Raw genomic sequence first — 17,957 nt, 5'->3', positions numbered from 1 at the left:
ATCTTGATGTGGTCTAGTTTGGGTACTTTACCAGTCCACATCTCATGAGGATTTTTGGCAACTTTCTTTATAGGGACTAGGTTAAGGATATGGGCGGCAGTCTCTAAGGCATACCCCCAAAATGAGATTGGTAGCGAAGTTCGACTCATCATGGAACGAACCATATCCAAAAAGGTTTGATTACGCCTCTCAGCTACACCATTCTACTGTGGTGTCCTGGGAGGTGTCAATTGTGAGACAATCCCACATTCCCTAAGATAGTCGAGGAACTCTGAACTAAGATACTCATCACCTTGATCGGATCGAAGCATCTTAATGTTCCTGCCCAATTGATTCTCGACTTCCTGTTTAAATTCCTTAAACCTTTCAAAAGTCTCTGACTTATGCTTGATTAAGTAGACATATCCATATCTACTGTAATCATCAGTAAAAGTCAAATAATAACGATTAGCATCCCTTGTGGCATGTTTGAATGCTCCACACACATCCGTGTGTACAAGGTCCAACAAACCTTCACCCCTCTCACAAGAACCTGTGAAGGGTGACTTTGTTATTTTTCCATGTAATCATGATTCACAACTATCATCTGACTGTAGGTCAAATGACTCCAAGACTACATCCTTTTGGAGTTGGCCTATGCATTTCTTGCTTATCTTTCCAAGACGACAATGTCATAATGATGTTTTATCCAAGTTATTATTATTATTAATAGAATCAATACACATCACATTATTTCCTAAGTTATCTACAATAGACACAACTCCATACACACCATCACAAGGTAATGCCTTAAAATAAAGAACATTATTAAAGAAAGCATCAATCGAACCAACTTCATTATTAAATGAAAAGGTAAAACCTTGTTTATACAATGCATGAAAGGAAATAGTATTTCTTGCCATTTCTGGCGAGTAACAACATTTATTCAAATCTAAATTAAACCCACTACTTAGCGATAAAGTATAAACTCCAATCTTGGTGACAGGTGTAAGTTTCCTATTCCCCATGATTAAGTTTATTCCTCATGGCTCCACATTCTCACTTCTTCTTAGTCCCTGCAAATCACAACAATTATGAATACCACATCCGGTATCAAGGACCCATGAGTTAGAACGGGGTGAGTTATTAGATAAGATAGTGTAAATACCTGCATGGTGGGGTTTAACTTTCCCATCCTTCACATCTTGCTGGTACTTTGGGCAGTTCAGCTTCCAATGTGCTTTTTCATGACAATAGAAGCATTTAGCCTCTTTTGGGTCAGACGAAGGAGTGACAAAACCTTTCTTGGTTCCAGAAGAGGAGCCTTCAAGGGTCTTAGCCTTGGTACCCTTCGAGGGGCTCTTCCTCTTCTTACGCTTCCCTTTCCCGATTGCCAAGACAGGGGCGGAGTTTGTAGGAGTAGGAGTAACAATCGCCTTACCCTTAAGACCACTTTCTGCGGTCTTTAAGAGTCCTTGAAATTTGCTGAGTGTGACATCTTCCTTGTTCATGTGGTATGTCATGCGGAATTGATCATAACATGAAGGTAAGGAATGCAAAATGATATCTATTGCAAGATCCTCGGAGAAGTTTCACATTAAGCTTCAGCAAACGGTCCACAAATCTTTTCATTTTCTGCATGTGGCCCGTGATGGGTTCACCATCCTTCATGCGAGTTGTTATCATGGAGGAGATGATTTCATACCTCTCTTGACGAGCACTTTGATGGTATCTTTCCATCAAGTCTTGGTGCATCTCAAAGGGGTAGAAATCTTCATAGGATTTTTGGAGATCCGCGGTCATAGTGGCCATCATGATGCATGCCACTTTGGTGGCATCCCTTTCATGTGCCCTAAACTCAGCGATCTCATGAGGAGTAGCAACTGTCTCATCAATCTCCTTAAGTTCCTTATCGAGGACATATTCCTTGTCCTCGTAGCGAGTAATCATTATGATGTTTCTGATCCATTCATTAAAGTTGGATCCATCAAAAGTGACTTTCCCACACAAATTCATAAGAGAAAAGGAGCCACTAGGATTAGAGCTAGAAGCAGCGTTGTTTGCAGACATCTAAAAAGAGAAGAAAGAAAGGATTAGTTTAGATATAGATATAGTCCTTAATAAAACACCCAAATGTAGTATTAAGGATAGGACCCAATCACAATATATTATACTTAGATGAGGTATGCCGTAATCTAAGTAATAACATATTTGAAAGGTAGGTGAATGCCGATTCACTAATTTCCACCAAAGACGAAATATTAAAAATATTTAATTTGGTTCTTAGAAACTCCTAGATTCTTTTGAGATTCAATGAACTTTTCAAAGGCATGTTTCACTCTCGAGTGTGCCCTCCATGTTTTGTAACTGGGATGCCGAGGATCACAAAATGAGGTGTGAAGTAACCATGCAAATCACTTGGTACCCTTAATGTTTACCCCTCAATCGATGTACCGGTTAACCACACACGCTCCACCGATACTATGATAAACATTAAGTCACCCTTTACCTACCTTGTTAAGATCAAGTTAGTGTGTCGGTTAACCACACACGCTCCACTAACAACTTAGACAAAGTGTAAAGTGTAATTTCATGGGTTAGCACCTTATTCACATTTTTCCTAAAGTAACTAAGATTGGGAATTTAATAAAACATTTAGTTACTTTATAATTATCATTATACTTTTAATGAGAATTTATAAGTCCTTGTCCTACCCGTTCATCTAACGACCCTCCACCAGTCAAGCAAGCGGTGGGTGAGAGTGGACACCCATTAAGTTGCCATTTTATAGGCAACAAACTTATACTCACCTTATAGACTAGCTTCGTGAATGAGGCGTACTAGCGGTAAGACAACTTTGATCTTATATATATATATATATATATATATATATATATATATATATATATATATATATATATATACATGTATGTATATATATTAACTTATAATATTATAAGTATAAGGGTTGAATTTTAACTTTTAAAATTCTAAGGGTTGGAACTAAAGTTTTAATATGACTTTACTTGTTCCAAAACTTGAGGGCAAGTTTTGTAAACTTTCAAAACTTTTCATTTCTTGTAACTTATGAGTTAATTAGTGTATTAAAAATGAAGACTCTTCATTTTTATAACCCATGTTTAATGGTTTTTAAACAAAGTGACTTTTGGTTTTCCATAACTTGAGGACAAGTTATGGACTCCATTAAAACACATAATGATCATGAAGTAATCTACCACATAGGTTACAAATAATTCTTATGATCATCTAAACATCATAAGATCAACAACATGAATATGAACACTTTCATGAATCAAAAATAACACTTAAAAACTTGTAATTTTGATAACTTGTTGTTGTAAATGGATTAGCATGAACATTACACCCACTAAAATAAGTTTTCAAGTACCAAAACAGTTTAAGGTAATGTTCCTAGTCCATTTCCAGCAACTAAAGTCGAAAACTGCATTCTGAGCTTCTTACTCGCCAAGTGCATGAACCTACTCGGCGAGTAGGTTGAAGATTCACATGAACTCGGCTAGTCCCCCCATGGACTCAGTGAGTTCATCAGGCAGATTGCACAAAATCGACTTTTTCCAACTATTTAGCACAAATAGCAAACAAACAAGCCTAGTCTCTGATACCACTGATGGGTTTTGAGCATTCTAACACATCCTAAGTGTACATGCAACCCTAATAACCTTGGATCTATGTTTGTCTAATAATCATGCAAAGTTGTTTTTCCAAGGTTATGAACCTATCTACCATACATGGGGAAACAATTTTTCTTTGTATAAAAGATAGAACTACATACCTTGTTGGTAGAAGTGTTCCTTGAAACCTTGTGAGCCTAGCACCTCAAGTGTGATGCCTCAAATGCATCACACAACACCAAATGCAAAGTATAAACTTGAGAGAATACTCTAACACCCTCAAAATCGGCCAAGCCCTCTTGTTTCACTAGTGTACCCGATTTTGGGCAGAGACATGGTCCTTATATAGTGTGTTGCATTAGGTAAAACCTTCATTTCTCAATCCATGGGTTAACTCCATGGAGCATCCTATGGGTGGAACCCAACTTGATAATCCATGGAGCCTTTTAGTCCACTATATAAGATATGGAAGATTTACATAATCTACCCATATATTTAATTAGTTATCTTTTTGATCACTTAATTAATTCTAAATTAATTGTTGATCAAAACTAATTAAATAATATTATTAATATATTAGAACTTATATTATATTAATAAACCATATGTGTTATTTCTCTCGTTTAGTTTATCCAATTGCATGGTGCCATGCAACCCAAATGGACCATGCCGGGTCGGGTCAAGTACATACCAGAAATAGTTATGGACGTAGACATCTTATCCAACAGTTGGGTCCTAGCCTTAATATTTCATATTGGGTGTTATATTAAGGACTTTAGATCAACTATCTTGAATATCTCCCAAAAGATGTCTAGTTCAGACATCTATGATCTTACCAAATCTCTTGGAACTTCATTTTCTCCACCTCCTCCAATTATTCTCCCTAACCCACAAATTTAAGGTCACTCAAGCCCTTTTGGCAAGGCAAGGTCTAGGTGTGATCACATCTTGGAGATGAAGTCACATATTGACAAGCCGGGAGAGTTGGGTGTCAAAGTCTTGAGAAAGTTGGTGGTCCAATCACTTTCTAAGTCATTTAGTGAGTTACTTTCGGACTCCTATGAAACAGACTATGACATGACTCTTAATAATCTTATCTATTTGCTTGGTACTACTGAATCAGCAATGATTTGGAAGACTAGTAAACCAAATTTGATTAGAAGATCGACTTCCAAAACTTTATGGACATTGACAATGATGACACTTGAAATCCAGAAAAAGCATTCTCTTCCCAATGCAAAGGGATCGGCCATAGTCAACTCGGTTGACCTAATGGTAAAGAGAAATGCTAAGTTTGTCATAGTCCCATGTACCATTATCAAAGAGCACATATGTTAAATTGCCGAAGGAAGGGGAATTGTTTGCGAAACTACCAAACTTACCTAAGGATGGTAAAGTCAATAAGTTTGACTCTACTTCAGGTAAAGCCCTTTGTCTAACTTTGTTAAGCTCCTATTTGGAGATTCTTATTACATAATGTGACTAAGTCACATGGTGATGTTATAAGAATCAAAGAAAAGAGAGAAATCTTAAAGGAAGTATATGTTGCTTCTGATCGCGAAGATGGACTTCGATCGCACCAGAATTTTGAAGTTGTTACTTAGGAGTTATGACACATTGCTTAGAAATAGATAAAAAAAGTTTTCATATGGATTGTAAGGATAAGTTCTTCCGCAAAGGTTTTAAAATAAAAGGAAAATTTCTGATTTTATTTATTTTAAAATATCCTTACAATGGCATCTATGAAAATTTTTGTTGCTTATAAGATTCCATTAATAGCAAGACTGGAAATATGAAATTAATTCTTTCATTTGTGGTAGTGTCTAAATTTACTAAATAAAGAAAATTTCTTATCACCCAAGTTTCAATTGGACCGAAACTTGGAATCATGCAAGTTGTATAGTATGATGAATGAGAACTTTCAAGCATTGGAAAATTAAGACTGATTACTTGTTCACATGGATGTGTGAGTCAAGTAAAGGACTAAGGGATTGAGTACACATTCTTGTGCACTGATCAAGCCCACCACAAATAATCGATAAGACTATTCATCATGATTTACTAAAGTTTAGTAAATATGGTTATACTTACAGGCTTAAGTGTAATTCTGATACATTGGAAAATTTTCGATGTATAGCAGAACGAATGAGAAGAATCAAATTAGGCAGAAGGATAAAAGTTTCTCAAATAATCTACTCTTGTATATTTGAAATTGGTAAGTTATGATGTTTTGGATAAAACAAAAACCAACTTAGGCCTATTGTGTGAAGTGTTTGTCTTGATAAAGAATCCACACTATCCCTTGAATATTTGACAAGAGATTCTTATATGGAAAGAGGACAGTGGGAGTCTTAAAGGTCTTGAAAGTCTCAAGAACTAATCAAGAATAAAACCTGAGGTTCTTCACTAGCACATGTCTTGAGGTTTATAACCTATCATGTTGACATATTCTGTGCCCATTCCAGTTAAAAGTTGGCTTTGCATATGAGTTCTTAGAGTCCTCATTTGGTTGCACAGCTACTTGGAAGCTATGGCAAGCCCTTGTGCTGCAAATGGCAAGAACTTAAGATTGCACAAGTTCAATCCATATGAGTTTGGATTTGTCACTAACCTTGTCTTGTGATTATGGTTTTGAGAAATTCATATGGGTAGGAACTCATACACCATAAAAATTTAAGTGTCATAAGGTTTCTCTCCGATTCATGAAAAATGATGGTGAGGAAACACTTTCACTAAGTAGATTTGTAAGTAGATAGTAATCTTTTCATTCTCCAAGTTGTTAGTAGGCATACTAACATGGACTTATGAGAAATAGCAAAGGTCTAAACAATTAAGACTATGATTACGGAATCCCTTTTCATAGTTCTGAAATTGTTTAGACACACCTGTGAGCTATCTAAGATAAGGTGTATGATTTTCATAAAGTCTTATCAAAGCAATCTAGTATCAGAAATCTGAACTTTGGTAAAAAAAAAAAAGTCAATAGCTGATTTCTGAGTACATGTCAAAGTTAGTGGGAGCATAAGTGCCATGCTAATAATCATCATGTTAGTTGGAGCATGATAATTATGATAAGTATTGCAAGTTAGCAATGTTAATTATAGAAAACAAAAGTTTCAATTAGTGAGGTTGCAGGGGTTGAAAAAGTTGTTTTGCTATAATTAAGGGGGAGGAAATTATACTTCATTTCAATTATGAAAAGCTTAGATTGAGTTTATAATCATTCTAAAGAGCTTATATTGAGATTTTAATCACCTTTAGATTGAGCTTATATGAATTTCATGTTGGATTGGTTCAACTTAAGAAAATTTTATATATTGCGTTCTCAAAATTCGATTATGATTACGGCATCGCTTTTCATAGTAAAATTTTGAGAATATGGAAAACAAAAATTATTAAGGCAAAAGAATGGTCTAGAACCATGTCTTTATGTGAAACATTATGAATCGTGTCCCATTTACTTTGGGTACAAGATTGATTACTTGTGTTATAATATTTTTTCTTCCTGAATTTTCCAAATGCCTTGGGGCATTAAGGAGGAAAATGTCTAGAATTGAATATGACTAAAGTGATTAAGCAATTGTCGAGGACAATCTAAGGTTTACCAAATATTGGTTGCTCAAGGACAGTTGGAAGTATAGTGCGAATTTTGGAAGATCCATATTGACATAGTCTGAAAAGAGGCAACTCTTGTTCAGAAGTAGTAGTCAAAATGGGAATATAGAGTTGTCTCTATAGATACTAGCAATCTGTGTAAGATTAGAAAGAACTTAGTACAAGAAGCATGTTCAAAGCAATGCATACTTTGAACATAAGGATTTATGTCCATGGAGTAGGTCTTCATTGGAATACTCTGTAATGGTTGTTGACAAGTCTTTGTGACTTTGTACATATTCATTGCAAGAGGGTAGTGCATTTAAGTTTAATTCCTAACAAGATTTCGATTTGGGAGTGTGAAATTAGAATCATTGAAAGTTTGGTCAATTGGTTTATTTCACAAAGTAAGGATCATAGACAAACATAGAGTGCATACTTGGTGTGTGGCAAAGCTATTGTTTAGAAAACACAGTGTACATGCTTGGAGCATGGGACAACTAGTGTTTTTAATTCAAGTATAAAGTTGATAAAACCGAAACAATGAATAATGAGTAATCAGTATGGTGATAAATAGAAGTGGTCTATTTATATTCATAGGGTTTGATACCATATTTGATTCATTTATTCTTGTGTTTCAGTTTGCATGTTTTGACTTCCATAATAACTATGTTATTCTTCTGGAATGACTAAGTTATTTAAACCATCCACAGTCGGTCATATGTTGGAAGTAGATATGAATCAGACTGTCATGGGTTGGCTTGTAGAGGTCCAAGTTGGTGGACAAAGTTGTGCTACAACGCTCATGAGTGCTCATATGTTCTGAGTATTGGATTCAACCCGCACTCATTTGAATCACTTCATGGATTTTATCACGAGTGGTCATGAAACGATAATATCTTATATTCTTCAAACCTAGAGATATGAGTTGTTACTATGAGTTGGTTATACATTGATTGCACAAAACCGCATTGGTAACTCAATGTTATAAAATGTGTATTTGTGTATGATTCAATAATTAGCAGAACAAGCCATATGAGTCGAAGTTTATCCATTCCTTTTACCTTCGGGATAAAAGCGATATTTGTGGGCCCCTCGATGATTTAATGATGATACATTTGAGTACTTGGCCAAGCCAGGACTGATTTGATTTGTTCAATCAGTCAGTCATCATAAATCGGAAATCAGGAAACAACAAATGGACAGAGAGAATGATTAATAATCCATGTCTCAGTCCATATGCTATCTAGAATGGAGGAATATATGATCCCTTATCTCATGGACAAGTCATTGATAAAGGTCAGTTATCATCGGCATGGTCAGAGTTCGACGAAAGCTTTTGAGAGCTACGATTGCTAGTTGGTTCTTGAAGTCATACGCAATAAGATTTTTAGACTTATCCAAGTGGGAGACTGTTGGATTAATGTCCAAGTCCATAACTATAATTGTTAAGACTTGACCCGACCCGGCATGGTCCATTTGGGTTGCATGGCATCATGCATTTGGATAGACTATAATGAGATAAATAACACTTAGGGTTTGTTAATATAGTATAAGTTATAATATATTAATAAGATTATTTAATTAGTATTGATCAAGAATTAATCTAGAATTAATTAAGTGATCAAAAGTAGACTAATTGAATATATGGGTTGATTGTGTAAATCATCCATACTTGTATAGTGGGCTAATGCTCCATGGATTATCAAGTTGGGCTAAAGCCCATATGATGCTCCATGGATACTCCATGGTGTATTTGAACCCATGGATCCAAGGAAATGGAAAGCCATGACAATTAGGGGTTACCTTAATTGTAACACTATATAAAGACCATACTCTTAGAAAAATCGGCTACTATGGAGATAAGAGAAGGGCTAGCCGATTTCAAGTGTTCTACATTTCTCTCAAGGTTATTCCAAAAGCAATTGATGTTGTGTGAACCATTTGAGGTGTCACACTTGGGGCACTAGGCACTCAAGCTTCTTGAGAACATTCTACATATTTATTCTATCTTGTTATATTCATTGTTTTGAATGCTAGATTAGGATAATACCTTGGATGTTCATATATGCATGTATAATAGAGAAAACATAGATCCAAGGTATTTAGGGTTGCATGTACACTTAGGAGTGTTAGAATGCTCAAAACCAAACAGATTTCTTGGTTCCTTGGTCAAGGCAACCGCTCCTTCATTATCACAGAAAATTTCCATCGACTCCTTTATGGATGGCACAACTCCAAGGTCTCCAATGAAGCTCTTCAACCATGTACCCTCCTTTGACGCTTCGCTTGCCGCAATATACTCTAATTCGCACGTTGAATCAGCTACGATCTCTTGCTTGGAACTTTTCCATGTCACTGCTCCTCCATTTAGGGTAAAGACCCAGCCTGACTGCGATTGGAAATTATCCCGATCCGTCTGAAAACTAGCATCATTGTACCCTCGTACCCTTAATTCATCACTCCCACTGAGGACTAGAAACCATTCCTTGGTCCTCCGAAGGTACTTAAGAATATTCTTAACTGCAATCCAATGAGCTCAACCAGGGTTCCCTTGATATATGCTGACCATGCTCAAAGCGAAAGCCACATCAGGGCGAGTACAAGTCATAGCGTACATGATAGAGCCTACAGCGGAAGCGTAAGGTACTATGCTCATATCAGCTATCTCTGCCTCTGTACTCGGGCTCTGAGTCTTACTCAGCTTGGTATTGCTTTGGATTGGAAACTCCCCTTTCTTGGAATTTTCCATACTAAAACACTTTAGTACCTTATCCAAGTATGTATCCTGACTAAGTCCTATTAGTCTCTTTTCCCTGTTTCTTACTATTCTTATTCCCATAATATAAGCAGCCTCTCCGAGGTCCTTCATAGCGAAACATTTCCCAAGCCTGGACTTGACCTCCTACAAGGTTGGGAGATCGTTTCCTATGAGCAGTATGTCGTCGACATACAATATGAGGAAGCTCACTATACTCCCATTGGCTTTGACATACACACAAGATTCATCTTCGCTTCGCAGAAAGCCAAACTCTTTAACCTTCTCGTCAAAACAAAGATTCCATCTGCGAGACGCTTATTTCAATCCATAAATGGATTTCTCAAGCTTGCAAACTCTATTTGGATGCTTCGCATCGACAAAACCCTCTGGCTGATTCATGTAAACATCCTCAGCCAAATTTCCATTAAGGAAAGCGGTCTTTACGTCCATCCGCCATATTTCTTAATCATGAAACGCAGCTATTGAAAGCATCACCCTAATAGACTTTATCTTCGCAACTGGTGAGAAGGTCTCATCATAGTCAACTCTGGGAGTTTGAGTAATGCCCTTCGCAACCAATCGCGCTTTATAAGTATGCACTTTCCCATCCATGTCCGTCTTCTTCTTGAAGATCCACTTGCACCCGACTGTCTTACGACCCGGTACATTATCAACCAAATTCCAAACTTGGTTGTCATACATGGACTGAATCTCACTGTCCATCGCCTCTTTCCATTTAGCAGACTCCGGGCCTGCCATGGCTTCCTTATAGCTGCTAGGTTCATCCAAATTTACTAGTGTACTATCACTAATAAATGTATCCCCTTCAGTAGTAATATCAAAACCATACAAATGGGGTGGAACACTAGCCCTAGTGGAACGTCGAAGAGGTAAGGACTCGTCAGCAGGTTCAACAGGAGTTTCCTCCTCAAGTTGACTGCCACTGTTAGAGGTTCCTTCATCGCTTTGATCTTGAATTTCTTCAAGATCAATTTTCCTCCCACTGTCTTCTTGGGTTATCAATTCGCTTTCTCGGAAAACTCCTCTTCTAGCAACGAAGACAACATTGTCACTCGGTCTATCGAAAAGGTAGCCAAAAGACTTCTGCGGATAGCTGAGGAAATAACATTTCTCACTACGAGGTTCTAGTTTGTCGTGAGTCTCTCGTCTTATGAAAGCCTCGCGACCCAAAACCTTGATATGTGCCAACGAGGGAGCCTTCCATGTCCACCTCTCGTGAGGAGTCATGGAAACCATCTTAGTGGGAACTAAGTTTAGGATATGGGCGGCAATCTCTAAGCCATACCCCCAGAAAGCTATTGGTAATGAAGTCCGACTCATCATAGAACGAACCATGTCCAACAAGGTCCGATTACGTCTCTTAGCCACACCATTCAATTGTGGCGTCCTCGAAGGCGTCAATTGCGAAACGATTCCGCATTCTTTTAGATACTCATGAAACTCAAGACTTAGGTACTCTCATCCTCGGTCTGACCGAAGCATCTTGGTTTTCTTGCCCAGCTGATTCTCTACCTCATTCTTAAACTCTTTGGACTTTTCAAAGGTTTCCCACTTTTTCTTGATTAGGTATGTTGGAATAGTGTCTAAGGCTGTAACTATATTAGGCAAGTATTTGACCCGATTGTGCATGGTCCTTTTGGGTTGCCTTCACCATAGCAACTTGACAGGATGATTTATTATGAGAGGATAAATATTATTAATATATTATGAGAATAATATAAGGAATAATAATATTGTTATTTGATTAATATAAGTCATAAATTAATTAAAATTAATTTGGTGAGTTAAAGAGATTAATTAAATAAGAGGGTATAAACTGTCAATTGTTTGATAGTTACATTTTGGGCTGTAAATCCTTTATGGATAGGGTTGGACGATTTGTAGGGCTTAGGATAAGCCACAAATCGTCCAAGGGCTTATCTTGGAAAGGATTTGGATTGGTTTGAGGAAAGATTATACAACTAGGGTTTAAGGGTGAAACCCTAGGAGCCTTACAAGTATAAATAGACCCTTTGGGCAAGGGAAATCGGCACCTCTGCTAAAGCAAAGAAACCCTGACCGATTTCTTCCCTCTCCTCTCTCTCAAATCATCCTCTTGCTAGTTGGTGTTTGTAAGCCATTATACGAGTGACATTTGTGACTCTAAAGCTCAAAGAACTAGAAGATCAAGCAAGTGTTTCAAGGTATGCTTCTAACTCTGATTTTGTATTGTTCTTATGTTCTATTAGTCATTAGAAGTCTTGGATCCAATGAATGTTTAATTAGAGAAACCTAGATCCAAGCATTAGAGTTTGTATGTGCACATAGGAAAGTTCATATGGCCAAAACCCATCAGTGGTATCAGAGCCTAGATTGGTTTCTATTAAATTGATGCATAATTGTTTGTTTCTTGCTTGCAAAATTCGAATTTTGTGGTTCTGAGTCATGAACTCGGCGAGTCCCATGGTGGACTCGGCGAGTTGGCCTGACTAGGCGAGTCCAGTTGTGAAATCGGCGAGTCCGAGCGTCAGGAAGAGCCAAAATCGGGATTTTTTGATATTTATCTTATGGAAACTTGCCTTTATCATATTAGATCAACCCTAATCCAATTTTTTTATATATATGACTATAATCTTGATCTAATTAAAGATATTTATCAATTAATAAAATATTTAATTTCCTTATGTGATAATTAATTAATTATTTTGATTAAATTGGTAAATTATTTTGCAAGAAATTATTAAATAAATCAAACATGGATAATTATGGAATTAATTGTTAATTAACATTATTTGTTATTTGATCCTTCATGTTTTAAATGTTTAAAACTTGCCCTCAAGTTTTGAAATTTATGTTTTGTGATTAAAAGTTTAATTTAGACAATTTAAATTTCAAACCCTAGAATTTTACAAGTTTAAAATCCAACCCTATACTAATATAATATTACAAGATTAATATATATATATATATATATATATATATATATATATATATATATATATATATATATATATGTATAATTAAAATGCTAGTCTTAGCGTTAGTAGGCCTCATTCACGAAGCCGGTCTATAAGGTGGGTATCAGGTTGCTGCCTATAAAATGGCGCTTAATGGGTGTACACTCACACCCACCGCTTGCTTGATCGGTGGAGGGTCGTTAGCCGAACGGGTAGGATAGGGAAACCTCATCCTCTCATTAAAAGTATAATACGAAATACAAAGTAACTACATGCTTTTCAAAAATTTCCCAATCTTAGTTACTTTAGGATAAGTGAATTGATGCAATCCCATGAAATTAGACTTTGCACCTTGCTAAGAAGTGAGTGGAGCGTGTGTGGTTTACCGGCACACTAATTGGTTCTAAGCGAAGGTGGCAAAGGTGATTCATTGTTTATCATACTTCGATGGAGCGTGTGTGGTTTACCGGCACATCGAATAGGTGATCGTTACAATGAAGGCACCATTTAAATTTGCATGGTAATTCACATCCACTTTATGATCCTCGGTATCCCAGTCACAAATGAGAGGGGCATATCGAGATTTAAACATGCCATTGAAAAGTTTCAATGAATCTCATCTAAACCTAGGAATTCTCAATACATTTAGAACTTAAAGTTGTGTTTTGTGGTGGAGAATTAGTGAATCGTCATTCACTTACTTTCAAATTGTTTGCATGTTAGATTACGGCATCCTTTTTCTAATATGTAAATATTGTTGTTGGATCCTAGCCCTAATTTTCTTATTGGGTGATAATTAGGGATTCAATTCTAATCTATCTTTGTCCTTTCTATTTGTAGATGTCGAACGCAAACAACGCTGCTGCTAGTTCATTCACATTGATGAGCCTTTGTCAAAAGGTCACTTTCGATGGGACGAACTTTAGCGAATGGATAAGATACATTCGCACTATTGCTCGCTATGAGGACAAGGAGTATGTCCTCGATGAGAAGCTCGAGAAAATCAACCCATGAAATCGCTACTCCGGCTGAAATGACCGCTTTTAAAACTCACGAGCGTGATGCAACGAAGGTACATTGCATCATGATAGCCATTATGAACTCCAAATTCCAAAAGTCCTATGAGGACATGTACCCATACAGATGCACCAAGACTTGTTGGAGAGATACCACCAAAACACGAGACAAGAGCGTTATAAGATTTTCACTAACATGATTTCCGCTAAAATGGGTCATGGGGAGTCTCTTACCGTGCACCTGCAAAAGATGCAAAGGTATGTCGACCGTCTTCGCAAGTTGAATGTTGACTTTGGGGAAGACTTGGTGATCGACATGGTGCTTCACTCTTTTCCTCCAAGTTACAATCAATTTAGGATGACCTACCACATGAACAAAGAAGAGGTCACCCTAAGCAAGCTCCAAGGTCTCTTGAGGGTCGTTGAGAGCAACTTCAAGGACAAGTCTGTTGCACCAACTCCCAATCCACCCGCTGCTCCTGTTTTGGCTATTGGACAAGGAAGGGGAAAGAAGAGGAAGGCTTCATCTAAGAACCATCGCAAGGTTAAGTCCCGAGATGGTGCCTCTTCTAGTGGGACCAAAGTTGATCCTACTAAACCCTGCCCTAACCCAAAGGAGGTAGAGTGCCACCACTGCCACAAGATAGGACATTGGAAGAGAAGCTGCCCAGAATACCTGCAAGCCATCAAGGAAGGAAAGATCAAGCCGTCTTTCGCAAGTATATACATAATTAAATCTAACGATTCATCTCATGCTATTTCTTGGTTTCTTGATACCGATTGTGGTTACCACATTTGTTCTAATGTGCAGGGACTAAGAAGAAATAGGGATGTGGAGCCTGGAAGGATAAATCTAATCATGGGGAACAGAAGATCGTCGTCTGTGACCAAGATTGGAGTGTATTCCTTAGTGCTTAGGAATGGTTTATCTTAGATTTGAACAATTGTTGCTATTTGCCAGAAATGGCTAGAAACATCATTTCATTTCATGGTTTGTTTAGACAAGGTTTTAGACGTTCTTTTAATAATGAGAATGGTTCTATTTTGGCTTATCTAAATGGTGTCTTTTATTTTGAAGCTATACCATGTAATGGAATTTATGAAACCGTTATGATTGTAGCTAACTTAGGAAATGATGTTTTATGCATGGATTCTTCCAATAGTATGGATAGAGAATCCTTGTGGCATTGTCGTCTTGGACATGTCAACAAGAAGCGCATAGGCCAACTCCAAAAGGATGGAGTGTTGGAGTCATTCGACCATAGGGAAGATGATGATGGGTTTTGAGCATTCTAACACTTCCTAAGTGTACATGCAACCCTAATAACCTTGGATCTATGTTTGTCTAATTATCATGCAAAGTTGAATTCCAAGGTTATATTCCTATCTAGCATACATGGGGAACAATTTTAACTTGAATCATAGATAGAATAACTTACCTTGTTGTTGCTTGTGTTCCTTGAAACCTTGTGAGCCTAGCACCCCAAGTGTGATGCCTCAAATGCTTCACACAACACCAAATGCTCTTGGAAAGACTCTTGAGATAACACACACTTCTCAAAATCGGCCAAGCCCTCTAGTTTTTTTAGCAGTACCGATTTTGGTGGAGAATATGCTTCTTATATAGTGTTGGCACATCTAGGGTTACACCATGTAAACCCTAATGTGTCATGACTCTTAATTTCCATGACCCATGGGTTTGTAACTCCCATGGAGCATCCATGGAGTATCCTATGGGTAGAGCCCAACTTGATAATCCATGGAGCCTCTTAGCCCACTATACAAGATATGGATGATTTACATAATCAACCCATATATTTAATTAGTTATCCTTTGATCACTTAATTAATTCCAAATTAATTCTTTGATCAACTAATCAAATAATATTATTAATATATTAGAACTTATAATATATTAATAATCTCCAAGTGTTATTTCTCTCATTTAGTCTATCCAATTGCATGGTGCCATGCAACCCAAATGGACCATGCCGGGTCGGGTCAAGTACAAGCCCGAAATAGTTATGGACTTAGACATCTTATCCAACAGTCTCCCACTTGGATAAGTCTAATAACTATATCTCTAGTACTTCAGGAACCGACCGGCAATCGTAGCTCTTTCAGGGTTTCTCAGAACTGAGAAGATGATAGTACGCCATTTAAGATAAGTGATCATATAATCCTCCGTTCTAGATATCAGCCGGACAAATACATGGAACATTGTCTTGCTTATTGTCCAGCATTTGTTTCCCGATTTCCGATTTGTTTGACATAGAACTTAATTGAACACATCAACTTAGTTCTGACCGGGCCCGGTACATGGGTCAAAACAAAATCATCGAGGGGCCCAGATATCAGCTTCTAATCCAAGAAGGAACAGATAAACTTCGACTCATATGTTTGTTCTACCACTCATTGAATTACACACAAAAGCACGTTTTATAACATCGAGTTACCAATGCGTTTTCGTACGATCAATGCATAACCAACTCGTAAGTAACAAATCATATCTCTAGGTTTGAAGACTTATATGATATTACCGTCTCACGATCACTCGAGATAGAATTCCATGAAGTTATTCCAGTGAGCGTGGGTTGAGTCCAATGCTAAGAACTTATGAGCACTCATGATTGTTGTAGCCTTGTCCAAGACCTCTACAACCAAACATGACAGTCTTGATTCATATCTACTTCCAACATATGACCGAATGTGGAGGTTTGAATAATATGTTATACCAAACAAAATTATTCTGGAAGTCAAAACATGCAAAAGAAATATAGTAAACGATCGACAAGAGATAGCAACACTTTACTCATAAATAAAACTCCTTTTATTCATCATCAAATGTCAATTACACTTTACAAATTTCTGGGTTATCTAACTACTAAAACTTATATCATCCTTCAGCCCTATGCTCCGAGCATCCTGAAGATGCTTAACCCCACTCAGTCCCTTCGTGAGGGGATCTGCTGGGTTCTCATCCAATGATACCCTCTTTGCCACGAGGAGTCCTTCTTCGATCCGATGTCTGATGAAATGGTATTTTCTGTCGATGTGTCTGGATCTCCCGTGATCCCTTGGTTCCTTAGCTAAGGCAACAGCACTTTCACTATCACAGAAAATTTCCATTCGCTCTTTAATGGCTGGTACAACTTCAAGATCTCCAATGAAGTTCTTCAGCCATATAGCCTCCTTTGCTGCTTCGCTAGCTGCAATATACTCTGATTCACAAGTAGAATCTGCCATTGTCTCTTGCTTGGAACTCTTCCAAGAAATTGCTCCTCCGTTTAGGGTAAAGACCCAGCCCGACTGAGAGCGGAAATTATCCCTATCAGTCTGGAAGCTAGCATCACTATACCCTACAACTCTCAAGTTATCACTCCCACCGAGGGTAAGAACCCAGTCCTTAGTCCTCTGTAGGTACTTGAGGATATTCTTTACCGCAGTCCAGTGTGCCTTGCCAGGGTTCGCCTGATACCTGCTAACCATGCTCAAGGCAAAAGCTACATCGGGTCGAGTACACGTCATAGCATACATGATCGATCCTACAGCCGAAGCGTAAGGTGTTCGACTCATTTCTGCTATCTCAGCCTCAGTGCTAGGGCTTTGTGTCTTACTCAATCTGGTGTTACTCTGGATGGGTAACTCTCCTTTCTTGGAATCCTGCATGCTGAATCGCTTCAGCACTTTATCCAAGTAGGTACTCTGACTAAGTCCAATTAGTCTTTTACTCCGATCTCTCAAGATCCTTATCCCTAAAATATAGGCAGCCTCACCAAGGTCCTTCATAGCGAAACACTTCCCAAGCCAGGACTTTACTTCCTGCAGAATTGGAATGTCGTTTCCTATGAGTAGTATGTCATCCACATACAATACCAAAAAGCTAACTATACTCCCACTAGCCTTGACATACACACAAGATTCATCTTCACTCCTAGAAAAGCCAAATTCCTTGACCTTTTCATCAAAGCAAAGATTCCATCTGCGAGGTGCTTGCT

This window comes from Lactuca sativa, chromosome 8, assembly GCF_002870075.4.
Source record: "Lactuca sativa cultivar Salinas chromosome 8, Lsat_Salinas_v11, whole genome shotgun sequence".
Classification (NCBI taxonomy): domain Eukaryota; kingdom Viridiplantae; phylum Streptophyta; class Magnoliopsida; order Asterales; family Asteraceae; genus Lactuca; species Lactuca sativa.
Note: the sequence above shows the minus strand (reverse complement) of the source record.